Genomic DNA, 27,252 nt, shown 5'->3' with positions numbered 1-27,252 from the left:
TATCTCCTCAAGGAGAAATATAAAACAGTTTAGAAATGCCATAGATCCTAAAGGTCCATAGGTACCGTAGCTTGGGATCATCTAGAGCCTCAGTAAATAATGGTGAGATCAGATGTGTATTTAAATCCCTTTCTGGTCTATTAACATCCGCAAGGCTGTCATTTCTGGCCAACTGAGGTTAAAATATTGGAATATTTCCATACTGGTTAGTAAATAGCCACTGTCATGTGGATCAGACGCCTCCCAATCCACCCCCTCCCACCTCACGCTGTTGCCTCCCCCTAGACCTGCACCTCCGCAGGAATCAGCAAGAAAAGGGGAAATGTCTGGCATACCAGGAGCGCCAGGACCTTGCTTGACAGGCCAGCATCAGTCTGATTGGCCAGTGCCAGGCGCCTGCAGTTGGTAAATATATATGTTTATATATATAAAGTTTTAAGTAATTCAGGATGTTTGATGCACGGCATCAGGTGAGAAGGATGCCAACCTATGTAGAACATTAAAAGCAGGTACAGGGTTAGTGTAAATGATAACACCTCTTTCCCTCTCCCTTAGGTCATGATGGTGATGGGAGGAATAGAATTGGAAAGAGATTGGAGAAGTTCATATAATATCGGGGCCTATGAAATTTGGAAAACGTGTCCCCTCTGGCTCGACTTGGCTTAGACATGTCAGGTTATAGATTCCATGCTATTAACAACACATCCTAAGATTTCTTTGCATAGGTCAATATAGATAGAATGCAGTGCAACATAGGAGTGCTGTAGTGAAAGCCTGCATGGGCTTTGAGTACCATGGGAGCCGACACAACAGGATGGATCAGGGAAGGCTTCCTGGAGGAGGTGTTGCCTGCACCTACTTGGCCTTTGGAGGACAAATAAGAATTAACCAGCTGAAGAGAAAGAAGAGTATTTCAGGCAATGAGAAGAAAAATGACGGGGGCGGGGGAAGAAGAAGCAGCCTTAAAAGAGAAGTCTAACAAGGTTGGAGAAAAGAGTGTGGATCGTGGGCTGGGAGGAGGCTGGGCATAGAGGCCAGGGCAGATGCAGGTGGGAGACCTTGGTGACAAAACCAACTCCAGGACAAATGCACCATGCTGGGCCTAAGGCAAAGTTCCACATTCCTCACCTTTTCTATGCTGCCTGAAAGTATCTCTTTATTCTTCTTAATTCTTGATTCTCCTTCTCCAGAATCAAACTCTGTGCCTTGCCACCTCCCGCCCCAGGGGACAGATTGACTTTTGCACAAAAGCACTAGCAGAATGGGAATCTTAAGCAGCAACTGAATTTGAGCTTCTCTGGCAAAGATGTAACCCATGGCTTAAAGATGACCGACCTGGGATCATAGGCTCTTGGTTCTTGACCCCAAGGGGCAGACTGGAGTCACCTGAGACAGATGAATAATCATGGAATATGGAACTCTTAAGTCCAGAAGGGCTGGTCTCAGGGGACCGAGATGGACACCCTGCTCCCACCTCAGAATCAGAGTCTTGGAGGTAACCCCATCCCCTTCAGCATCTTCACCCTCTCCTATTGATGAAGGTGCTGGGATGGGTGAGACTCACCAGGCTCTCAGGAGGCCTGGGGGCGTGGTTCATGTCTTCTAAGCAGAGTTTGGTGGCGAGAATTCTGATCTTGGTCTGTTAGCTACTTGAATGGTTATTGGCGTGGGTACTGTGGACAAGTTGTTTACGTTCTCTGAGCTTCAGATTCCTCATCGGCAATTTGAAGAAAACAGTTGGCGCACAAAGCCCCTTTGTGGTTGTCCTTGGGCCGTGTGTAGCGGGAACAAACTCCTTTTGTAATACCTTCTCATCACCTTTCCGGCGGCTCCTGGGGATAGAGTAATTTTTTTCGGGAAACCTGTGCTGTTAGTCTTAGACAAAACTTTTGATGGCCTTTTGGGTCATATGAAGGGACACCCAGCCCCTGTTCCCAAATAGCGAGTTTTGAGGAGATGAGCAGATAAACTGCTTTGTGCTGGGAATGCCTCTCTGTGCGTGGTTTGCTGGCCTGGTGCCAACATGGGAGCTGGCTGGTGTGGGGCAAATGGTTTATTTTATTTGATTGTTGTTTGTTTCTTTGCTTGCAGGTCCAGGGAGGAAGTTGAGGTGCCCAGGTGAAGCAGCACCCCAGAGGATGACTTGAATACTGATGGTGGTACCAGTGAGGAACCTGGAGGTGAGGAATTTTTTTTCCCTTCTTTATTGAGTCCAAAAAAGTTTTGAGAGGTGTGTTTCAGGATAGAAACACATGGCCAAAGGAGCTCCCTGGTAAGGGGATCCCTGCAATATGGTGGCAGGCAGGGAATGGGGGCTAAGGATGGGGGAACCGCAGGGGCTCCCCGTGAAGGGCATGCCTGGCAGTCTTCAGGAGCTGTGATGCCCGGTATTCAATTGGAGGTTTTTTTCTCTTTTTTCTTTTTCATGTTTTTTATTCTGATTATTCTCAAATCCTCACCAACATTCTGCTAAATGTTTAGTTTTTCCTAGTCTTACAACGAACGTGTAGGAAAATGAAGTCAGAGCCAAAGTCTCCCTGGGGCAGAGAGTCCTGCTGATAATGCAGCGCTAGCAGGCTGAGGCTGGTGCGGGGGAATGGCTGACAACCCCTGGGCCAAGACAGTGGCTGCGAGGCCGAGCAGGAACACGGGAACCTGCTAGAAGAACAGGCTTCCTCCAGTCGCCCAGGGATGGGCCTTGAACTCTGGAGCTGGGAGTTGTTTGTGTTTTTCAGAGCGAATTCGTCACCTCCTCCCCTTTCTGGATTCTGAGAAACAGACACAGGGTCAAGGTGCAGTGTCAGCAGCCCGGCTGACAGGCACCCAACACCAGAATGAGAATCCTAATCCACATTTTAGTCTAGATGTCAGCTGCCTGAGGGGAGAATTGGGTTCCTCAGACAGATCTTTACCCAGCAGCTTGTGTGGAGAATCATAGCGCCCTCACCTGACATAGGAGGGATTCAACAGCCCTAACCAGGGAAGCCACCCATCGCTTTCCTGTTACAAAGGGATGGACCAATGGAAATCACATTCCCACCCACGCCACCAGTCCCCAGGCAGAGAGCTTAGCAGAGGGTGAAGCAAAGAGCAGAAGGTTTCTTCCTAACATCTTGAGGGAGAGAGAGAATGGTCCCCCTTCTAGGTGTTCAGATTAAAGACCATCCTTGAAGGAGGTAGGACCCGGAGACCTATATTTACAATGAATGGTAAATTAGGAGATGCAGATATGGAACTGGTACAAGTGCGCACAGAGGGATCATCCTGGCTCCGCTACTAACTAGCTGTGTGACCTTGGACATGTCGCTTAACATCTCTGAGACTCAGGTTCTCATCTGTAAAAGGAGGGGTGATGATAATATCAACTTAATTTTTGTTGGATTGAATCTGCATTGTTATAAGACTTAAATAAGCTAATACGTGGAAAGCGACCGGATCACTGTTAACGCGGTTGCTTTAACTCTTCTGATACTTACATGCTCTATGCAGACCCTGGCACCCAGCTGGTGGTCAATGGTGGTCGAATCCTCTGTTTTATCTTTGGGGTAAAAATCGTCACTGACAGTGAGTGGGAGTGGTCAGTGGGAGGAACAGTGGTTCTGGGTACTGTCTGCTTTTCAGAGAAAATATAATAGATTGTTGCAATAATAGCATTTGGAGAGAAATTCCTGTCCCAAGTGGAGCCAGTAATTTACTCTCTGGTTATGAGTATATAACGTTACTAATGTAGTGTGTGTGACCCCGGCTCTTCTAAACTTTCAGTGTCTGTGGGTTTTAGCAATCCCTGGCCTCTCCTAAACGTCCGGGGCCGGGGCGTGTGTGTGCGGCTGTCTCCCCTGCCCCCCCTGCAGCCCCTCCCTGCAACGCTCTAATGAAATGGCAGTCCTTGGGTGGAAATTCTGAGCTTTCAGGGCCCTCACCCACGGGAGGCTGGCTCGGCTTGCCCGCTTCTTTACTGAACGCAGGACGAGGCAAGAGGCCAAGGTGATTTCCTCTCTTTTACTGCATCATAAAAAGGCATCTCATTCTGCATGTGACACCTCTCAAGTGCTCATGCCCAGGCCATGATTAGCAGATAATTTCATAAAGGCCTGTGGTCCAGCTGCTAAGACCCACCTGGGGACAAAGTGAAGGCCTACAACAGAGACCCTTTCCTACAGCTTCGAAGACTTGTTTCCTTGAAGTCACTCTTTTCCCATCTGGGGATAATCTAGGCTCTCCTGCTCCTTGCTGGCTTGGCTCCCTGGCTGCCATTTTCCTTTCTCTAAGAGAAGCTTGCTCCCAAGCACTCAGACCCTTCTAAATAGAGGACCTCATTCTCTGACTAAATTACAGAAGTACTGGGCTGGAGACTTTGGGAATTGTCCAGTAGCGAAACGCTTTCATTGTAGTGATGGGGCAAATGAGGCTCAGAGACATCAAGTGACTACCCCGGCGTCACACCCCAAAGGAATGGTAGAAGGGGGCTTGGAATCCAGATCTCCTAATGCTCCTCTGAAGGAGCCAGTGTCTACATTGCTGCTGACCGTAAGTCAGGCCTCTGTCCTGACTGAGGGTTTATTGCGTCAGAGCAGCCCAAGGACTACCTGCTGAGATGGGGCCTGAGCTCCCAGGCTGGCCCTGGAGCCAGCTCAGGAACTAATCAGAGCTGCATTTTGCCTGTTCAGCTCATCAAGGACACCGAGGAGAGGACAAGGGGATTCACGGACTGGCTGGCAGCAGAACCCCCAGAGGGAGCCTGACACTCCACTAGATCTGGGTGACCAGCCCTGGCCACTCCTCTTCCAGCCTGGAAGGAGCACAGAGCAGAGGCAATGGCGTGGGTGTGGGCGTGGGATAGACTTGCGTTCCAGTCCTGACCCTGCCTCTTTCTAGTTGTGTGACATTTGGCCGTACAATTCTCTCGGAGCTACGTGTCAAAAATAAGAGTAAAAATTGCTGGCATCATAGGCTGTTTTGAGGGTTAAAAGGGCTTCTTCACGGATGCATCCAGCATGGAGCCTGACTCAGGGTGTGAGCTCCGTGCACAGTTATTGCCACTATTATTATCTTCCCTCCGACTATACGAAATCAGGCAAATCACACCCTATCTGAGCTTGAAATTTTTCATTATTTTCTCTAAAATAGTGAGATTATTACTACCCCACAAGTCTAACCAAAAGTTTATGGAAAAGCACCTAGTGGGTTCTCCAGTCAGCTTTAATTTCCTTCCTTCCATCTGGCAAGTCCACGAGGGAGTTCTGGTAGACAGAAAGAAGGGCAAGTTAACTAAAGGTTAAGGCTCAAGTTCTGTTATTTCTGCCATGGGTGCTAAACATCTATACTTGCATCTGTATCTGATGTGTTTCTGTGTCTGTCTTTATATCTCTATGTCTATCACCATGACATGTATGCTTCTAGTTTTTCGCTTTTTTTTCTTTTTTTTTTAAGATTTATTTATTTATTTGAGTTAGAGAGCATGCACAGGGCCAGGAGGGACAGAGGGAGAGAGAAACTCAAGCAGCACCGACCCCCGCCCCCCCACATCCTGATGCGGGGCTCTATCCCATGACCCTGAGACCACAACCCAAGCTGAAACCAAGAGTTGGATGCTCAACCGACTGAGCCACCCAGGAGCCCCTCTCTTTCTTAAAACAAAGGCAAACCATTCACTTGTATTTGAAAAGAAATGTTCGTGCTCCTATAAATAATTAATATAATAAAGTTTAGACATGAAAGTAATAAAATAACCCAAATAATACTACTCAGAGATAACTTATATTGAGAATAAATAAACATCATCACTGTTGTCTTTGTATTTGCATACTGAGATAGAAAAATAAATATCTAAGAAAAACTTTAATAAAAATGAAATCATAACTCTAAATACTATTGTAAACTGTGAAGCATTACCTTTTACTTTCCTGGAATTTAACAGAAGAAAAAACACCAATGTAAAATTACAGGCTATTGAATACATGCTTCTTTGCTGTATTTTTTTTTCTTTTGAAACACAAGTATTTCCTGAAAAATCTTTTTAAGGTTGATGGAAGTGATAATAAAAAGCATCAAGAGATGGCACTCATCATGCCTTTTGAAACTCCACATTTCAGTGTTACTAGAAATTGTGTTTGGGCCATGAAAGGTAAGACATTAACACCCTCAAAATTTGGATTTTGTCATATGATTATTTGTACATTGTTCAGACTTTAGCTCTGTCTGCTCCATAACTAGAATAGTTCTGTATTTCTTGCAACCAGCTCCCCTGACTTACTTACCGTGGGGCAGGGGCAGGTAAAAAAACCACAAAAGAGTAAAATACACGATGTATTAGAAAATGATACATGCTCTAGAATGAAAGCAAAAAGTAAAGCAGGGGAAAGGAGGTCCTGCACACCGGAGCGGGGCGAGCACTCTTGCCCTAGTAAAGAAGGCAGTTAGTGTGGGCTTCCCTGCAGACTTTGCTCGTTACCAGTATAGATAGTAACTAGACCTACCACCCACCACTAATGCTCTTTCATGGTGTTTCTGTTCCAAAGTTATTTTTTTTCTTTATTTCTTAATTGCCTGAATTTCATTGTCACATAGTTTTGTTCAAGAAGGGCCCATAGGTGCTGTTTTACTGGTTTCTCAGCTTTGAGAAAGTCTGTTGCTTTTTATATTTCACAGCATTCTTGTGTGGTTGTAACACCTGGGGTGCATTTTCTCTCTTATTGTGAACACTGCCTTTTGGCCTTAAATGTTCTGTGGCGAAAGCTGAGTCCAGCTTGATTTTAACCCTTCATAATGATTTGCTTTTCCTGATTGAATGTTTCAAGTTGTCATTTTTTTAAACTCATATAGATCTATCTTGAGCTGTCTGTATGAAATTTTCCTGGAATGTGGTATATCTTTCAATCTGCATATTCAATTTTTTTATTTATTTAGATAATTTTAAAAATTTTACCTTCTGGTTTGGAAACTTACTTTTTTTTTTAACGTACTGGGCTTTAAAAAAATCTATTAGTTTCCCTGTAGCTGTTTCTAATATCGTTGTTTTAATCCGCATTTACTGTGATTATCTCAAACTCTCATCCATCTAATTTTATTTTTAGTGGAATATACCTGCTCCTTGCTCTAATTTTTGTATTAGTTCTATAATGATGTGGTGTCCTCAATTTGTTTCCTTAGATCCTCCATCTCCTTTGTTTGTTTTCAACCTCATTATCTTGTCTTTCAGCCCTTCTGTTCTTGAATTTATATTCTTATTAAGATGTTCTATAGCCTGAGAGGACTGCAAAGATTTCCTTTTGTTCCTTCAATATGTTTTCTCCCAGGTTGGTTTTCTGTCCCTTTTCCCTTCCTTTCTTCCTCCCTCCCTCCTCATTCCTCCCCTTTCCTCCCTTCCTTCCTCCCCTCCTTGCCTCCCCCCTACCTTCCCCCTCCCTCCCTTCTTTCTTTCCCTCTCCATCCCCCCACCTCACTTTTCTTCTTTCACAATATGTTTGCATAGTTCTTTCATAAATAAGAGAAATTCTTATGATGCTCTTTCAACGCACCAACATAACATTTGTAGAAGCTCATTATAAAGTGGCTGATTCCACTTCCCTGCCTTAAAAAGTACCACCTGGGGAATGCATCTGAATCTGTGTTTGTTGCCTAAGACCCTGGAAGAGACTTGGGGTCTCCATTTCTAACTGTTTCTTGCCTGCATCCAGTATGGACTGAGGCACAGAATTTAGAACAGGGGACGTCACGGGGCATCCTGGCTGGCTGGCGGGCTGGGACGTAGACCGATGGGGCTAATGTTAGGACTAGAGGCTGTAGGAACTAGAAGAAACTGACTCGAGGGAGCCAGAATCCAACTTTTATTATCCAAATTGAAAACTTGGAATTAGTACCTGTGGTGACTGAGAGAGCTTATGTTCTGGAGAGAAACTGGTGTTTAGTCCAGGCTCTGTAACTTAGTGGTTTTATAATCTTGCTCCTCTGCCTTCCCATCTGTACAAGGGTGATGGCGATGGTATCCTTCTCATAGAATTATGGGGGTTAGATGAGGTGATAAAGCAACACCTCAGTGCAGTCAGTTTTGTAAATGCTTGCATTTTCTATCATTATAATTAATGAGACACAAAGTTCTGATAGGCATTGATATCACAGAATATCTGCTCAGAAGGCACTGAGCAGCAGAAATATGTATCAAAAGTGACATGGGGGGCGCCTGGGTGGCTCAGATGGTTAAGCGTCTGCCTTCGGCTCAGGTCATGATCCCAGGATCCTGGGATCGAGTCCCGCATCAGGCTCCCTACTCCTTGGGAGCCTGCTTCTCCCTCTGCCTCTCTCTCTCTCTCTCTCTCTCATAAATAAAAAAAAAAAAAGTGACATGGGGCCCCTGGGTGGCTCAGTCCGTTAATCCTCCGACTCGATTTCAGCTTAGGTCATGATCTCAGGGTCATGGGATTGAGCCCCTTGTGGGTCTCCATACTGGGCATGGAGTCTGCTTAAGATTCTCTCTCTCTCTCTCTCTCCCTCTGCCCCTACCCCCACTTACATGCTCTCTCTCTCTCAGTCTCTTTCTCTTTCTCTCTAAATAAGGGAGGGAGGGAGGGAGGGATGGAGGAAGGAAGGAAGGAAGGAAGGAAGGAAGGAAGGAAGGAAGGAAAAAAAAGTGACACAATGTTCATTTGGTGCCAAGAACAGTATTTAAGGTTGTTGGTTAATTACTCACAGTAGGACCCCAGGCTGTGGCTGGGGGACCATGGGGCTCAAACTCCTTCCTCTATGGTGCTGGTGAGAGGTGAGGGGAAAAGAGAAACCTATGAGAGCCAGACAGGGTGGCTGGCCACAGTCCAGTGGTTTTCAAAATGTGGTCCCCAGAACCCTGGCATCAACATCACCTGGGAATTTGTTACAAATGCTAGTTCTCAGCCCCCACTTCACACCTACTGAATCAGAAACAGAAATTGAGACCTGGACATTTGTGCTTGAACTAGCCCTCCTGGTGATTCAGAGGTACTCTTAGGTTTGAGAACCACTCTGACTTCTCCTTTCCAGCTAGTGTTTGGGAAAGTGAATGGCCAGAATGGGAAGGCAGTAACCCTAGAGTACCGTGGCCAACATCTTGGAAACTTGAAGTAGGCTTGAAGTGATTTTGTGGGCAGAATTAGACTGAGTTGCACTTGTTAATAGTCAGTGAGCATTTTAATAGGCATATAATCAACCTGTAAATTTATTCCTCTAAATGCATGTCTTCTCTGTATCCTGTATCTAGATGTGGATACTGCTATGCTTAACCTGTTTTTTCATGAACTATAATTTTGATTATAAAATGATAAAATGCAGAGAAACATTTGACTCTCGTGGTAAAAATCTGGAGCTTACCCTTAAACCAGAGTATCATCTGCCATCTGGTGGCAGCATACCCCACTGACAGGTTCCACCAGTAATAACTATAAATTGAAGATGTCAGAGAGATAGGAATGGGGGCGCATCTTGGGTCTGAAGAAATTAGGGGAAGATTCACACTCATTTCAGGTTGTTATGGTTCCCTCTCAGAGGAGTGAGGTGGAGTGGGGAAGAATATGGGCATTAGCATCAGACAGAACTAAGGCAGAGCCACTTTTGGAAAGATACTTAACATCTTTGAGCCTCAGTGTCCTCATTTTCAAATGGACATGAGAGTAAAATAATGCTTCAATTTCCAGATTAGGGTGGGGGTCAAATGAGGGAATGGGTTGCAAACAGCTGGACCTGTTTGGAAAACTGTTAAGAGCTACCCAGATGTGAGTTGTTTATTATTTATGTTTGAAACTTGGTCTTTAATTGTGGAATGTAATGTTCTCTGTTGGAGGAATTCTAGATATTAGCAAGCAGGTGGAGAAGGTATTTGGTGTTTGGGTTTGTCTTGAAAAAAACTTTTAAAGAAGTTAGGGGTGAGAGTTTCTGCCCTGAGATTACCCCGACTGTGATTTAAGAAGGAAAGTGGAATGACCAACTCTACACCCCACCAAGGGGTGGGGCAAGAAGACTAAGTGTCCGCGGCCGTGAGCCATTGTGGTGTCTTTTGTCCTTGTGTCATTTGGACTTGGGAGGAAGAAGGATGGAGAGGAAAAGAGAAGGCTGGATGGAAGTTTGAAGAGACAACCGTGGGAATGAGGGAAAGGGGGAGAAAGAAGGAAAGGAAGGAAGGAAGAGAAAAAGAAAAGAAAGAAAGAAAAAGAAAAGAAAGAAAGAAAAAGAAAAGAAAGGAAAACAAAGGAAGAAAGAAAGAAAAAGGAAGGAAGGAAGGAAGAAAGAAAGAAAGGAAAGAAAGAAAGAAGAAGGAAGGAAGGAAGAAAAGAAAGAAAGAAAGAGAAAGGAAGAAAGAAAGACCAGACAGAGGGCAGGAAGGGAGTCAGCAACCAAGAGAATAAGACAGAGAAGGAAGAGTCCTTGGAAGAAACTAGGTTAAAAGAAGCCTCAAAATAAAGGGAAAGAGGAAGGACGTGTGCCCTGGTGCTATTGCCCTAGTGGGTTCCAAGGCCTTTCCAACTGGCAGCCCTTTGTGAGTCCACTTTTTTCTTCAGGGACCTTGTGCTTTTGTACACGTGAAGTGTTTGGATCCAATGTGCTTAGTGAAAGAGAAGAGTCATACGTCGCTGGAAAAAGAGACCAGATGTCTTTGAAATCATCTAAATTGTCTCTATTAAAAAAAAAAAAAAAAAAGTTACTCTTTCCATTGCTACCAGATCTGAAAGTCCAATTTGCCAAGATAATATATCCGGTGTGGATAAAGATTTCCAAACTTGAAGTGTTTGTTACTTAGCAACCTGGAGGCATGAAGGGCCCACTTGGGCTCCACCATTGAACCCTTTGGGAGACCAGGCTTCGCTCAGAAGCAGGGATGGGCTGAGTAGGAACGAGGGCTCACTCAGGCCTTGAGCCCACTGTCTCTGCCCTTGCAGATTCCTTCCCAGGTACTTGAGGCCAATAAAATGTAAACAGAGAAGGAAAGGGAAGCAGAAAGAGGCAAAGAGAAAGGGAGCCGCCTACAGAAGAAAGGTCCCAGGGACGGACAGAATCAAAAAGAAAAACACCAATTGTGCGGATGACCTGATCCTGGGCTTTCAGCACACGTTCTTTAGTGGTGTGGAGCAAGAATATTTTTGTAGTTTCCAAAGGCTATTTTTTAATATTAACTTTAAAGAAAAACTCCAAATATTATTATTATTATTATTATTATTATTGCCATTTTCCCTGTCTCTAGTTTCAATGGAGACTCGCCTACCTACTCATCTGTGCCCCACTGGGGACCAGAAACATGAAGGGTGGGCTTTGTGGTAGTTCCCCCAATATCCCTTCTTTTGGTAATTCCCCCCAGTTGACCCTTCTTTTGGTAATTCTTCTGATGTTCGGTCCAGTTTCATCCTCCTGCCTCTGCACAGTTCTAACAACAGCAAAGAGGTGACACTATACCCAGGGCCTGTGGTTCAGACCAAGGCTGGTGTGCACAATCCCATCTTCGGGCCATAGTCAACTGCTTCAGGGACAGGCCTGTGACTGCATTCTGGCTACTGAGCTACAACAAGAGAAGTTTGCTGGGGGTTCCTAGACGAGCTCTTCCTGGGGTACCTGGAGAAATTTCTGGCGGTGGCCTTGTGTTTTTCTCTCCAGATACTTGCAGCCATTTTTGGGATCATGAGAGGGAGACAGCTTTAATGAAGCTGATTCTGGGAAAGGCAGGATGAAGGGAGAGGAAATAGTGAACAAAGGAACAAATTGTTGGTGGCATAGTCAGGCTACTGAATCAAACTGTTCCTAAAGCCCAGCTTGTTCTTCACTCTCCAGTTATATAACCCAATAATTGTCCTTTATTGTTGAAGCCAGTTTGAATCGGGTTTTCTATTACTTAGAATCCAACATTTTTTACTGATGCAGTAACATTTATTGAGCACCTACTCTGTGCCTGACACTCTATAAAATGCTCTTATGTGTATTATTCTCACCTAATCCCCATGGTAACCTGGCAAGGAAGGCATAACATCCCCACTTTTTCTGCTGAAGAAAACTCCAGTTCTAATACCGCAGTAGTCTGTAGCAGAGCTGGTGTTTTAATCCAAGGTGGTCCGACTCCAGAGCTCAGTCTCATCCCCATGCTCAGATTCTGAGCTGGCAGAGGAGGAGATCTGCTCTGAGCAGAGGCAGGAGGGAGAGCAGAATGAGAAGTCCAGTGTGAGCTCTGAACTGACAGGATCAACAGAGGTCAAGACAAGGGCCTTAAGTAGAATCTGCAGTGGGTTCAGATGACCTGGCTGGTTCAGGGTCCTTATGTGGTAAGCCATCTTCTGACACCATGTGGCCCCCACTCTCTGGCCAGGCCACAGCTTGCTTTACCAGTACCCTGGACACCACGAGGAATAACAACTTAATGACAATTGCTCAGCCCTATAAACATTTGCAAAGGCTTATGAAATATTATTTTATTTAACTCGTTTTTCCCAATTTCATATCTTCCTTTCAGTCTCCCTCTTCCAAGTTAAGACTTATTAGCAGACCCCTAGAATGACAAGACCATGGATGCGGACATGAAGGTACTAGTTAATGTTCACGGAATATTTACTTTGTGCCAGCCACTCTTCTAAGAGCCTTCCATGTGCAGCTTGTATGTTATGGGTTAGTGTATTGTCACCCCTCTACTACAAATGTGGACATGGAGGCTCAGAGAGGTTAAATACCTTCCCAAGGCCACACAGCTACATCCTGTGCTCTCAGCCACTACCCTATTATATTGCCTTTTCATACAGACAGAATGAGCGAAACCTCCCGCCAAGGTTCTTGGCCAACAGGATATAATAGATCAAGTGATAGATGGGGCATGCTTGACTCTAAGCACCAGAATTACCCCATTCAGTATGGAAATGAACGAAGTGTGGCTATAAAGTTGTGAGACTGATTTTTTTTAAAAACACACACACTTTATCATGCATATTACTGCCACACTTTTAAAAGTTCTCCTCCACCTTATACCCTCACTTTTGAAAGAAAGAAACCAGAAAAAAATCATATAAATAGCTTTGAAAAAGAAAAATGATAAGAGACTAGCATTGCCAGATACTCGATATACTACAGAGCAATAATAATTAAAACAGTGTGGTCCTGTGGGTGGAAATAGACAACTAGATCAGTGGAAAAGAATAGGAAACTCCTTCCTACTATTATTTGGTATACAATAGAAGTAGTATTTCATATGTGGAGATGGTACCTAGAGACATGTTGATTTGGATTCTTTCCTCCTACCACATATCACATTAAATTCTGGATAGATTAAAAAATAAGATATAAAAGGTGAGGCCACACAATATCTAAGGGAAAATTTAGGGTCATGATTAGGAACGGCTCTCCTAAATAGTGCATCAACAGCCAAAACCATGAAACAATTTAATAGATTTCACTCTATAAAATTAAATATTTCTGTAGAACAAATATACCATAAAATATACAAAAGACAAAAGGTTGATTGCCTTGACATATAAAGACCTCTTATAAAACCAGTAAGATAAAGTGGAGAACATAGCTGTGTAAAAACAAATGTCAGGGCACTTCCACAAATTGTAAATGGAAGTATAAATTCACACATGATGAAACACAACTGGGCCACATATATCAAAGACCTTAAAAATTTGACCCAGCAGTTCCCCTCCCAAAATCTATCTTAAGAGAATGACTGGACAGGGACGTCTGGGTGGCTCAGTCAGTTAAGTGTCTGACTTTGGCTTAGATCATGATCTCAGGGTCCTGCGATCGAGCCCCACATCGGGCTCCCTGCTCATCCAGGAGTCTGCTTCTCCCTTCCCTCTGCCCCCCTTCCCTGCTTCTGCTCTCTCTCTCTCTCAAATAAATAAAATCTTAAAAAGAGAGAGAGAGAGAGAGAGAGAGTGACTGGACAAATACACAGAGACATTTGTGCAAAGGATAATCATCACAACGTTATTCACGATAATTTTAAAAATTGAAATTAAGCTAGGCGTCTGCAGAGAGAATAGGTTAATAAATGATGGTATCTATCCATCTAAAGAACACTTAACAGTGACTAATAAAGATGGTATGCATACGTGTATGATGACATCAAAACATGTTCTTGATCCGTTGTAAAGTGGAAAAAGGAACTTGTAGGGGCGCCTGGGTGGCTCAGTGGTGGGGCATCTGCCTGCGGCTCAGGTCATGATCTCAGGGTCCTGGGATCGAGCCCCGCATTGGGCTCCCTGCTCAGCGGGAAGCCTGCTTCTCCCTCTCCCACTCCCCCTGCTTGTGTTCCCTCTCTTGCTGTGTCTCTCTCTGTCAAATAAATAAATAAAATCTTAAAGAAGGAACTTGTAAGTACATATCAAAATATGATCATATTTGTGTATAGATATAACCCTCTTCCTCTAAGGATAAAAATGCCTAGCATGCTATTTACCTAAAAATAATTTTATATTTTATATATATAAAAATATATTTTATATTACATTATATATATATATCTGTGCTTTCCAGTATTTTCTAAGATAAATATACATTTCTATTTAATAAACTTAAATACATTAGGAAATTATTTTGTATATATAAAGTACTGTGTAATAAAAAACAAAAACTGGAGATGTGCCTATAAATAACAAGACCATTACTTCCCTTCTTCTTGCCTGAGTGACTTTTGAATTGGCCCATTAGGTTGCAAGGAAAAGCACAGGTTTTGGCAACCCCACTGATGTGGTTTGAAATTTCAGTTGTAAGATTATAGGCACATTTCTTAAACTCCTTGAGACTCAGTATTCTCATCTGCAAAATGAGAATAATATTTACCTTGCGTGATTATTGTGTGGAACACATTAAAATGATAAAGCCCCTAGTTCAGTGACTGGTACTTAGAAGAGTCTTAGTAAATTGCAGCAAATATTATTCTCCTTTAGTTACTACTCAACTTGAATGCCTCTCTGGATATCTTCCCCAACTACATCAGACAGTTGGTTCTTTACTGACAACTTTCTCAGAGCTCTTTATGGACACCTGCTCTTGCCCACTCGGCATTGACCCACTAAGTGTGAGCTCCTGGAAGCCAGGGATCAGATAGGCCCATCTCTGGATCCTAAGTGTTGGGCACATAATAAGGGCACACAAATATTTGTTGAGTGGATAAAGGAATAGATGAATAACAATTAAGATCATTGACAGCAAGGCTGAAAAAGGAAACATTTCCCTAAGAGAACAACTTTTAAGGCCTGCACTCACTGGTATGTATATTATGGTGCGTTTAAAAAAAAAAAAAACTACACGAAGGTCATCTTGGAATGGAATCCCATTTCATAAGAAATGGGACTCCTAAGATAAAAGATATATCAGATATATTATCACAATAGCGATTGCAGATATTTATTGAGTACTTAACTGTGTGCCTCACACTATGCTAGGCACTATTTATTTATTTATTCCTCTCAATAGATAAACAGTGAAGAAACTAATGATCAGAGAGTATAAGTCACTTGTCTCCAGTATCTAGGAGTGGCAGCGCCAGGATTTGAACCCACGTCTTACCGGCTAATTTGGCATCCTATGCTCTTACCCGTGACTCTCCCCAGCTTGGCATTCTAAAGACTTTATCGAGAGGAATGTTGAAAACCCTGGAGCCGCTGGACCAATGGGTCTCAAGGGCACTCTCGAGACACCGAGAGCGGTGGACAGGGAGGAAGAGGAAGGGTGTGATAGGAGGGGGTGGGTAGGGCGAACTGAAGGAAGGGGGTGGGTAGGGAGAAGCACGATGGGGGCGCCAGACAGAGTGGGGAAAAACCCTCCGTTGACCACCATGGCCTGCCATTTTGGGAGGCAGCATTTTTACTCTTTGGGCAAGATTTTGAAGCAGGCAATTCGAATGGTGTAACCAAGGCAGGGACAGCAGTTCTGCAAGTGCAATTTCGTTTTGTTTTACAGTTTTCAAAGATCAGCCGTCATTAAAAGAAGTATATTGATTTGTTGTGTCGAATTAAAGCACATCGACTGTCTAGGAAAATGTTGGCAGTCGGAAGAGGTCTTTTACCTCGCTTCCCACAAGCCCTAACCTTCCCCCCACCCCCCCAGCCTTTTCGGTGTTCTATTTCTGCTAATCCTTGCTAAGAAGTAACGGGTGAGCAAGAGGTTAGCTGGTGGGGTCTCAAGGTGCGACCTTTCCCAGGGGCATTTGCATGTTAATAGAGGATACTGGGAACTCAGGAACAGCCTCCAGGTCCCAAATGAAAGCCGTCCTGAAGGTGGAGGAGAGGCCTGGGCACAGCCCCCAGGGCCCCCACTGTGTAGGCCACATGGATTCGGCCCGTGTGGATGGCCACTGCTCTGGGCTTCTCTCCAGCTGCTCTCACAAAGAAGTGGTTTGGAGAAGAACAAAGCGATTGTGTTTATCCCCAGGCAAGTGCTCCCTTGCCAGGGCTCTGCGCACAGTGCCCAGCTCGGGGTCTGCACCCAGACTCTGCTTTGCTTAATGGTTATTTGTTGGATGAATGAAGAAAGCCCTTTCCTCCTCCCACCTCCCTCCCCCTCACACCTTTAGCCCCGCTGCCCATGAGCCCCTGAAGCCCAAGAGCCCAGGCCCAAGACCTGGGCGACTGCTTTCTCGTGATAAGAACATTGCCAAGGAGAAATTCCTGCCATTTGCATTTTATTAGTTTTCCTCCTTATAACTAGAAAACCTCAAAACTTGTGCTGAATTGCATGACCTCACTGACCACGTTTCATGTTCCTCGTTGAACTGTGGTTACAGCAATCTCCTTCCTAACTACGGCCGAACTGCAGAAAATCCCTACGTGGACACGTTCTCATGCGCAGGCACATTGCAGGGTGCTGGGGAAGGAAGAGGGGCGGGGGAGAGGAGGGAGCAATGAGGACAAGACTACTTTTCTGTTTGGCTGAATTCATCAAAAATGTCCAAACCCCATACCGAACATTCATCGCTAATTAAATCCTAGCACCATAATTCAGAGAAAACAATTACAGCATTTAGAATTTTTAAAGGAACCATTATTGCTGCCTTGGCCCTTTTAAAAATTATGCTCCCCAAAGGACAAAATGTGATCCATTAATATGTATGTATTATTACTTTTTTTGTAAGGGAAGATTGCTGATGCCTGTGAATATGGAAGCATTTATCGGTTGCCGACAGCCGCTGAGTTGACTTGCAGTTTTAAGTGCAGTATTTTCTAGAATCTAAGAGGCTGTAACATTAATTACCTTTCTGCCTTTAGCTGGTGGCCCTGCTAGTCTCTGTCCCGTGTTCTCGTCTCTTACCTTGTCACACTGGCAACCTGCTTATGGAGTGAAGGGGTCAGTCAGACCCAGGAGTCAAAATGATTACTGGGAAAGATCACACAATGATCCGTTCAACTGAGGGCCGTTCCTCCCGTTAATACACCTGGTGCCTGGGTGAGTCCTGGTTCTACATTTTTCAGGTGAGGCCCCGTGTGCGTTGGGTCCTTTGCTCGCCCCTGAGTGAAAGGCATTCTGAATTTCTAAGTCAAGTCCGTGGTTCTTCTATGTCGAGTATGCCCAGCTAAACTGGGATCTGACTTTTTTTCTCTTTCATTTTATCCTTCTTTGTCTTGATAATTGAACAGAGTTATTGAGAGGTAAATTAGTTGAGTGTGGCCCCAAGGATCACACGGTTGGCCTCCGTTAAGGTATACTGCTTACTTGACTTGTGTGTGCGTGCATGTATGTGGGCACGGGGTATACATATGTATGCGTATATGTACGTATGTATATACATATAAAAGCACGACTCAGAAATTTCCATTCGGCTCCCTGATCAGTCTATTGTCACATGCATTTGGCATTCATTATCCATGAGCCTCCGGCGCCTCTGGTCCTGTGCCCTGGCTAACAGTGATTTGGTTTATAGAGATCATATGGCAGGGAAACAGACCTTGAAAGACAGAGTTCTGAGAAGCACACTTGATGAATTTCCTATGATTTGAGTCTGGGTTTATTCTTCCCTGTGGCGGGGCAGATACCCCAGAGCACACACAGCCGGCCTGGGAGCCCAGTGAGGAGTGGAGGCTATGACAATAAGCACACTGTTTTTTTCTTCACACATCTCGGGTTGCATTTCCTATCTGGGAAAAAAAGAAAAGAGAGCCTTGTAAAGGATCCAAAATCTGGGCAGGAAACCACACAGAGTGAAGGTTGCCATTGTCATTAGCAATTAATGTAACCACCAGGGCTGGAAGGAGAAAGCCCTGCCAAGGCAGAGGGAGAGGGGAGGGGGCGCATAGGCTGTTGGAGGGTTGGGGGCTGCTCACCCCATTCACCGGAGGAATGAGCAGGACATCTCCCTAGGCATTCTTGAGAGATAACACAGTACTAGAAATTTTTATTTTAAAACAAGGTGCCCAGGACTTGATAAGTGAGTTATAAAATGTCTCTGCCACCCATTTGCAGTTTCTGTGGCTCCAGGTCCAATTCCTTAGTCCCCTTTATAAGTGATTTTTTTTTTTTTTTCTTCTCTTTCGGTCTGTTGAGACTCATTTCTTTGCCGGTATTTACTGAGTGCCTTCCCTGTGCCAAGTACTTGGGGTACTGGACATGACGCTGATGCTAATCTGCAACATGTGTTGAGTATATGTGTACCAGGCATGGTGCTGGGTATTTTTTAATCATTACCTCATTCGGGCATCGCTACAATTCTGTGAGCCAGGTTTTCTTCTTACCCCAATCTACAGATGGCACAACTGAGGCCCAGGGAAATTCATTTAGTCTCTCCAGGTCATAAAACTGATTCATGGGCTAACTGGGACTGGAGCCCAGGCGAATTTGTCTCTTCAAACCTATGCTCCTAATCCTTGTTTTATGCCCTCGAAGAGCCCACGGTCAGGGGGAAGTTTCCAGCAAGTTACTCAGTGATTAAATGACAAGGCGATGTGGGCTGTGATGAGGATAAGCTTAAGAGTCCTCAGGCATCCAGGGAATAGACACCTAATCTAGCCTGGGGAGACACTCAGGGAAGGCTCCCTGGAGGAGGTGAGTTTGACATTCCTCCTGCCGTCTCTTGTGTCCCAGTAGTATGTTGGCCAAACTAGTCAGTCTGGAAGTGGACGTTAAAGTATTAGTATCTCTGCATAGCTTCCTATATAGGCGTTGGAATGTTCTGCAGATCTGTCTAGTCACCAGAGATGTCTGCTTCTTGTGTCCTACGCAGTGAAATCCCAACTGGGTTGGTAAGAGCTGGGACTGCCAGTATTTCTTCTACACTTGAAATGGATTCCAACCTCTCTCCTATTCCTCCTTCCCCCTCCCTGCTTTGTCTCTCTTCCTCTTCATCCCTCCCCTTTCTGCCCCCACCCTCTTTCTCTTTCTTTCTGGTAGTTTAAATAATGCCACTTTTCATTAATGTGACCAAAATGTCATCAAGTAGTTTAATGCTCTTTAATGTCCTTGTATCGTTTACGTTTTGCGAACAGTGTGGAAATGAATCCCATCTGTGGGTTCAAGAACATCAAAAAAGTTGGACAGGCTATTTAGACGTGCTACTTCACATTGCATTAGAGTGTACAATGTCAGGGGGCTGAGCCAAGCATGGCCTGTCCGGGCCTCAGCCCCCGCCCCTTCCCCAGCCTGGGAGGGACAGATCGCTTACCTCTAAACCCAGAGGCAGTCCTGGGGATGGGTTCTGGAAGGCTGCCCAGAGGCCCCAGGAAAAGTGTGAAGCTTAAATAAAAAATGAGAAATGATTCAGGAAAATCCCTCTCTTCCTTTCTGGTGCCAAGATGCCCCAACAATAGCTTTTTCATCACTTGGGTGAGAGGCTGGTTATAAATCTGTTTGACTTCTTCAAAAGTGATTGTCTAGTCCCTCTGTCTCTGTCTCTGTCTCTCTCTCTCTCTCTTTCTCTCCCCTTCCCACCCCCACTCCAACTCCCCAGGGAGTGAAGTTCTGGGGCCCAAATTAAGCTGACAGTTTGTAAGAAGGTAGCTATAAACCAAAACTGACCCGAGAGCGTCAAGTTCAAGGCCAGCAGAGCTCATAAAAGAGGTGCTCTCTGGATGGCCTTGAGAGGGTCTCAAAACCTCAGTCAACAGGGTGGGGATTCCCAGACGACCCTGTTGCTGTAGCCTCCCAGGGAAGGGTGCTGATGTTGGAGTCACACCTCTTGAATTCTGGCCTCTCTGGCTTTCTAGAAATATGGTCGTGAGCAAGGGAAGCCCTGTGTCTGGTTCCTTTCCCGCAAAATAAGGGTACCAATTGTATCACCCTACTTCGATGAGCTAATTATGCGAAGCGCATCGACTAGTGTCTGGCCATAGTAAGTCCTCCATAAGGAGTAACTATCTGTTGTTAATAGTATGGCTTTGTTATCCTGCTCCTGCCACCTCACCCCACCCACACTGTGCCCCTTCTGGTGTGCTTCCAGGTGGAGGCAGCCCCTTCTTCCCTGCCAACTGAACTCTCAGCCTGAGCACTTAGCTTACCCTCCCCTGCCAGGATGGCAGTGAGGAGGAGGGGCAGGGGACCTTGACTCCCAAATATCCTGGCTTTTCTCCAGCTCTGTGGAAACTCCTCATTTTAATGCATTCCCCGGAAAGAAAGGTGGCTTTTGCTTTCAGAAAAACAAAAAGCAAAAAACCCCCACATCTTCTATTCTGCCCCAGATATGGGGAAGAACATAGAGTGGTTTTTGAACTGTTAATCACTGTAGCCGGATGAATAATGATCCACCCCTCTAAAGGCTCTTGATCCTTAGCCAGTATTCTAAACCACCCCCCTTTATTTTGCATTTGCTCTTATGAATGAATACCCCTTAATTTTAAATACAAACATAAGCAAATAACTTGATTGTTATTTCCCAATTTTCAAGACAGGGTCATTCTGTTTTAACTTCTAAGTTAAACAAACAAACACATTCCTTCAATGCAATTGCCAGAAAAACAATTTGCTTCTAAGTTCTTTATAGGATGTGCTTTATGAGATGTGCGCCCATCAACCTGTTGATTATTTATGCTAGGGCGGCTGGGAGAGTGCCAAGGGGTGTTATATCTGGACTTCCCTGGAGGCTTGTGAACACAGCTTATAGCAGCCGCTGCTCCAGCCTTTGTGTGAAGACTGGTGGGAAGGACCCTGGATTCCAAGAATCAGCAGGCCTAGCTCTAAGACCTGCGTCTTCCCTTCTTGCTGTGTGAACTTGGACAAGTCACACAGTCTCACCCAGCCTGGATTTTTCCGTCAATGCAGAAGGGCGTCTGCCTTGTAGTGAGCTTGGTGTCTTGTCGTGGTGACGTTAAAATGTGCTCATCCTTCAAGCTTCAGTTAAGAAGGTCTTTTCTGACCTCCTGACTGGATTGAATGTGAGAACCTTCCTTTAACCCATCTACTTTCCATCTGAACTCTCATGACACTTTTGTTGGCTGGGGGAGTAACACTATAGCTACTAGCAGAGGTTTGGGAGCCAAGCTACGTGGGTTTGACTTCTGGCTCTGCGGTTTGCTGGCTGGTGACCCTGGATAAGTCACCCAACTTCCAAGACTAAGAAGAGTATCCATCTCAAAGGACTATTGTAAGGATTAACTGGTTTAATATGTGTCAGGCACATAGCCCAGTGCCTGACACATAGTGTTGGTTCTGTATAAGTACATCAGTTTTTATTCTGTCTTCAGTTACTTGCTGTCTCTCTTTAGTCCTTCACGGAGAGTTCTCTGAGGACAAGGACCGTGTCTGCTTCCACTGCCATAGCTCACCCACCACTGAGCATAGTGCTGGGCACCTGGAAGACTCTCAGGATTATTTCTTGATTTGTGTTGAAGTGAAATCATGTAAAAATGCTTTGTAAACCGGGATGCAAGGAATTTTTTTCTTACTAGCTCTGGAAGAAGTTTATTGGATGAAATATCTCCAGGGCGTGCCCTGAATTGCTGCCGCTGTTGAACAGAACAGCATGTGATCAGTTGACTAGTCAGTTTATGAATCACACTTGTCACCAGGCTTCCCTACATTCAGTTCTTGTCTTCCTGGTTTGTGCTGAGGGGGTCCGCCAGAAAAAACGTTTGGGTTCGTGAATACATACGACTCAACCAATGTTTACTGAGTGTTCCTCACAGGGTGGCCCCAGGCTGGGAGAGGCTGCAGACAGGAAGCAGAGTGGGACTCATTTCCAAGCTCATAGTCTAGGAAGGGAGGCAGATGTACGAATCCAGGCTTAGCCGTGCATATTATAATAAATGAACACTCGACTCAACCTGGGCCAAAGCCCTTCCTCAGGATTTTATATATGGTGACTGAGAGATGCAAGCTCTCTCTTTCCTTTGGGGTCAGAGGCTGGTTAAATGTAAGCCTGGACACGTCTGGAGACCATACTTCCTCTTCCCGTGTTGCCTGGGGAGAGCCCATCTGACATAGCAAAGGATGAAGATGACCCACAAAGTGAAATGGGGTGGGGAGTGAGAGAGAGCTTTGGGGATTCTCTGTCATTGAAGCAAAGCCAGCCGACTCAACTAATATAAATGCCATCTTGCCTAAAGGTCTTTCTGTTGCCACATACCATGACCTGAAATTCCCACCCTTTGGTAAGCTTGGGAAATGAGTTAAGGGATTCCAAAGCCATGGGATGTGCAGGAATCTTCAGCAGAGTTCTATTTGTATCTGTCTTGTTGTTGACATCTTAGTCCCTAATGAGGTCATTTGAACATCTGTAGCATATCTGCCAAGAGCCAGTTAACTGGAAATGACATTAGTCACTGTTAGCACAGGGTCTCTTCCCCTTTCTCCCTTGGATCTGTGCCTTGGGGACACTCCGGCACAGCTCAGAGGTTCTTAGGGGCCAGACATCAAAGGGAGGGATATAGTCACCAGGAGACCCCTGTCAAAACATTCAACATTTTGCTTGCTGGCTCCCAACCTTTCTGATAGTGAAGACCTCTTTTACTAATCCTTCTGTCTGGGTGTTGAAAGATCAAGTCTTCAAACATAAATCACTGATTAAATCATAATATATTTATCTGCCCATTTCCTATTAATCTGCCTTCATATATAGTACTGATCAGATCACACTAACAACACAGAATTGATTTAATTTCAGACCAAAGAAATTTTAGTTAGGCTGGGTGGGCTTAACTATGGTAAGAGGAGTGTTTCTGGTAGGTCTCTTACTTTATTTTTAATTTGCTCTCAAAAATGAACAATTATTGTTACACCATTTAAATGAGTGAAACAGCTCAGGAATCCCTACCTTTGAGCACCTTAAAAATATGAGATCTAAAACTGCCTAATCGTCTACCATTAATGCTCACTTTAGCTAATTGGTACCTGTGGGGCATGGGGCCTGAGGTGCAACACGGTTTGCACACTCACTGCCAACCAGGCCTGGGCCTGAAGCTTTAAAGTCTTAAGATCTTTTGCAGTAGAACCACAGGAGTGTCCCAGCAGGGCCAAGCTCTGGGATTCTTAGGGTAGCTCTCACTTAGCTCTTGGGGATGAAGTGTCAAAGGAGGCCAAGAGCCCCAGATACAAGAGCCTTGTGCCCCCTGTGACCAGACTCAGTACTCGGAAGGAAGGTGGTCACAGCTGCTCTGATAGGAGCAGCTTGGTCCCCCTCCCTGGTTGTGTGTATGTGTGTGTTTGCACTGAGGAGTTGGTTTCCTCACAATTTGCTTTCCTAGAGGTTTTCACTATTTCCATCAACACAAGTAACCAGGCAACTCTGCTGTGACTTAATGGAAATGTTGGAAGGGGCCGTAAATCTTCAGCTCAGAGATGAGGAAACCGTAACAGAGAGGCACTCTGAAGTGCCGAAGGTCACACGTCAAGAAGGGGAAAGTCAACATTTCTCTCAGAGCTTCTGGTTCCAAAGCTTGTGTTGGGTCCACAGAGACTAGCTCAATTTTCTCAATGTGCAGATGGGCAAACTGGGGCTCAGAGAGGATATGACCTGATCCAGAGTTATGATCAGTTCATAAAAGAACCAGGGATAAAACCCAGGCCTCTCAATCCTAATTCCAGTGTACCTAAAGAATTTGCATGTCTATTACAGATGAATGGGAACTTGGAAATCCATTCATTTAATCATCCATTCATTCATTCCACCAACCAACCAGCCTTCATGACTCATTAGAAATGAAGATAACCTTTCCCAGAGGCCTCCTTCAGCCATATCTCTTTGGCTAGGATTGCGTCCCATGCTGAAGCTTAACCCATGACTTCATCCTCAGTGCCTAGAACTATGTCCAACACAAAACAGGTGTTCAGTAATGTTTGTTGAATGAATAAATGAGTGATTAAGGAATAGATGATTGGCTTAGACCCATGAGGATCCACCCCTTGTGGATGGGGATGGGCCCGTCTTTTCTAGAGGAGGGTGCATACATGAGCAAAATTGGGTTCTACTAGCTCAGGAGGAAGAGTAAATGGATGTTGCATAGATGACCAGTAGTGTCTATTACATCAGGCTTGTCCAGTTTCTATTATTATGGAGTCACTGAACACTTTTGGATGAGCTCAGCATGTCCCTCTCTGTTTTGTTTAAGCAAAACAACCAGCAGGAGGGTGTGTACTGGCTCGCTGGGGCTGGGGCTTGGCCAGAGTGGGAGCACAAGGTGTCTATTCTCTAGGCCCACAGCAAAGCCAAGAAATGAATGTGACTTCCTGGGCCAGTGGGAACTCAGGGCTGGGCTCCATTTGTTATCTCCCCTGGTGACAGGCTGGTCCCCAATGATGTCATCTGAGCATCTGCAGGCACCTCTGCCAGGAGCCCACTAACTGGAAATGACATCAGCTACCAGCAAAGTGACTCGAGCGCCCGGCAGACACGTCCTGCTGATCCCTTGTCTGGAGCTCATCTCCTGCCTACCTGGAAGTCTTCTGGCTGGCACTTTGGCAAACAAAGAGGCATTTGAGAGGGAATTAAGTTGACTTTAAAAGATAGCCTCAAAGTGTTTCCCAACACATTGATGCTTACATTGAATTATAGGTGCTAATAAAGCTGTCAGAGCCTTGGCTCAAGAACCAAACTCAAGCTGAAGGATCCCTGGGAAATGAGAATTCATTTGGGCCTGGAAAGTCGGTCCCTGGTCCAGCTGGAGGCTCACACACACACCACAAGCCTAAGAAAGGGCTGGAATTATCCATTCCAACTGCTTTGTGGATTGGCCCAAAGGGCTTGCCATAGACTTAAAACAGAAGGCAGCTTTGGGGACTCCTCCATGTCCCATTGCACTCCAGGACTGTCCTGATACCTTCCTTTCTGAAACACTCAGTGTGGCCATCAAGCCTGAGTGACTATCAGACTTTGCAGTCAAAAGGAGCCATGTTTAAAGTGTTGGGGAGACGGGCACACCACAGAGCACTTGTTCTGGGTCTTGCCTAAGATCAAGGACTTTAGTGTCTGTGATTTTGTTCAAAAGACACACAGATAAGTCCTAGATCTATCTCACATACAGCTCTCCCTACTAAGAACTTATTACATAGCAGTTCCTGTGCTAAGCTGTATACATTCATGATGCCTTGAAAGCATCCAGTAGTCCTATGAGCAACTTAACTTTGTATGTGTGCATTCATTTCAACAAATATTTATTGAGAATCTCCAACATGCTAACCCCAGCGCTGGACTCTTGGGATGCCGTAGGGAACAAGACAGACACGTTCCTGTACTCTGTCACTTGGGCTTGGTTGTGTGAGCAACAACCATTAACAATTGTAAATGCAGTGAGTACTGAGGGGAAACCTGGTGTACCGTGTGAGGAAATATTGAGTGAACCTAAGGCTGAGGAGACAAGGGAGCCTGCCTTGAGAAGGTGAGATTGAAGCTAAGAGCCGAAGACTAAGTGGGACTTAAGGAAGAGAAAGGGTGTGCCCGAAGAGCCCGGCTGTGCTAAGGCCACTGTGTGAGTTTCCTATGGCTGTCGTAATAAATTACCACAAATGGGGTGATGTAAAACAGTTCAGATGCATTCTCTTGCAAATTCTGGAGGTCAAAAGTCCAGCATTGGTTTCACTGGGCTAATGCCAAGGTGTTGGCAGGGCTGGTTCCTTCTGGAGGCTCCAGGGAAGAGCCTTCCCTTGCTTCTTTCAGCTTCTGGCGGCAGCTAGCATTCCTTGGCTTGTGGCTGCATTGCTCCGGCCTCCACTCCTGTGCTCCTGTTGCCTTCTCCCCTTCTGTAGTCAGACCTCCCTGGCTTTCCTCTCCTGAAGACTCTTATGATCACATTAGGGCCCACCCAGATAATCTGGGACCATCTCCTCATCTTAAGGAATGTAATCACTTCCACATAGTCCCTTTCTCCATAGAAGGTAACATTCACAGTTTCTGGGGAATAGGACATGAATATAGTTGGGGACCATTATTCAGTCTATCACAGCCCCCCAGTGGGGAAAAGCCAGGGAATGTGTTTAGAGAAGTAGCATAGAATAGTGATTAACATGTGGTCTCTGGAGGCTGACTCCTAGGTCTGTAACCTGGCCATAGTGATTCTTTGCTGTCTGAGGGTGGACAACTTATTTAACCTTTCTGCCTCTCAATTTTTTCCACCTGTAAAGTGGGGCTAACAATAATACTTATTTTTGTAATAAAGAGTAAATGTATTATTTCAAATAAAACATTTAGAGTAGTGCCTGGCATGTTGTATGTGCTTAATAAATGTTAGTTTTTGTTATTATTACTTATTATTAACGATTTTTATTGATACACAGTTGACATAGAACATTGTTAGATAAGTTATATATAATTATATTACATTGTGTTATATATAATTGACATATGTATATACTTATATATGGTGGAATAATTATCATCATAGGGTGGCTAACACCTCTATCGTATCACATAATTACCATTTCTTTTTTGTGCTGAGAACATTTAAGATTTACACTCCTAGAAAATTTTGGGTACATAATACAGTATGAATAGATCCCCAGAGCTTACTCATCTAATAACTGGAAGTTTGTACCCTGACCAACATCTCTCCATTTCCACCATTCTTGTCTCTGTTTCTATGAGTTTGAATTTTTTACATTCCACATAAAGTGATAATCTACACTATCTGTCGTTCTCTGTCTGGCTTATTTTGCTTAACATAATGCCCTAACGTTCTATCCATGTTGTTGTAAATTAATGGACCATATATGCGTGGATTTATTTCTGGATTCTCTGTTTTGTTTCATTGATCTCTGTGTCTGTTTTTATGCCACTGTCACACAGTTTTGATTACTATAGCTTTGTAATATAGTTTGAAATCAGAAAGTGTAAATGCTTTCAGCTTTGTTCTTTCTCAAGATTACTTTGGCTATACAGGATCCTTTGTGGTCCCATATCAA

General features: G+C 44.6%; 1 long non-coding RNA gene across 1 annotated transcript in view; it reads left to right on the top strand.

The window, feature by feature from the left end:
- Positions 1 to 1,814: 1,814 nt before the first annotated feature.
- Positions 1,815 to 27,252, top strand: part of LOC113915017 — a 41,901-nt gene continuing 16,463 nt past the window's right edge. Inside the window, exons 1-2 of the long non-coding RNA XR_003517574.1 lie at positions 1,815 to 1,995; positions 2,092 to 2,180. This is a non-coding gene — a long non-coding RNA (uncharacterized LOC113915017). The remainder of the gene's footprint in view (positions 1,996 to 2,091; positions 2,181 to 27,252) is intronic.

The sequence above is a fragment of the Zalophus californianus genome, chromosome 11, assembly GCF_009762305.2.
Source record: "Zalophus californianus isolate mZalCal1 chromosome 11, mZalCal1.pri.v2, whole genome shotgun sequence".
Taxonomy (NCBI): Eukaryota; Metazoa; Chordata; class Mammalia; order Carnivora; family Otariidae; genus Zalophus; species Zalophus californianus.
This window is presented reverse-complemented; position numbering and strand designations above follow the sequence as displayed.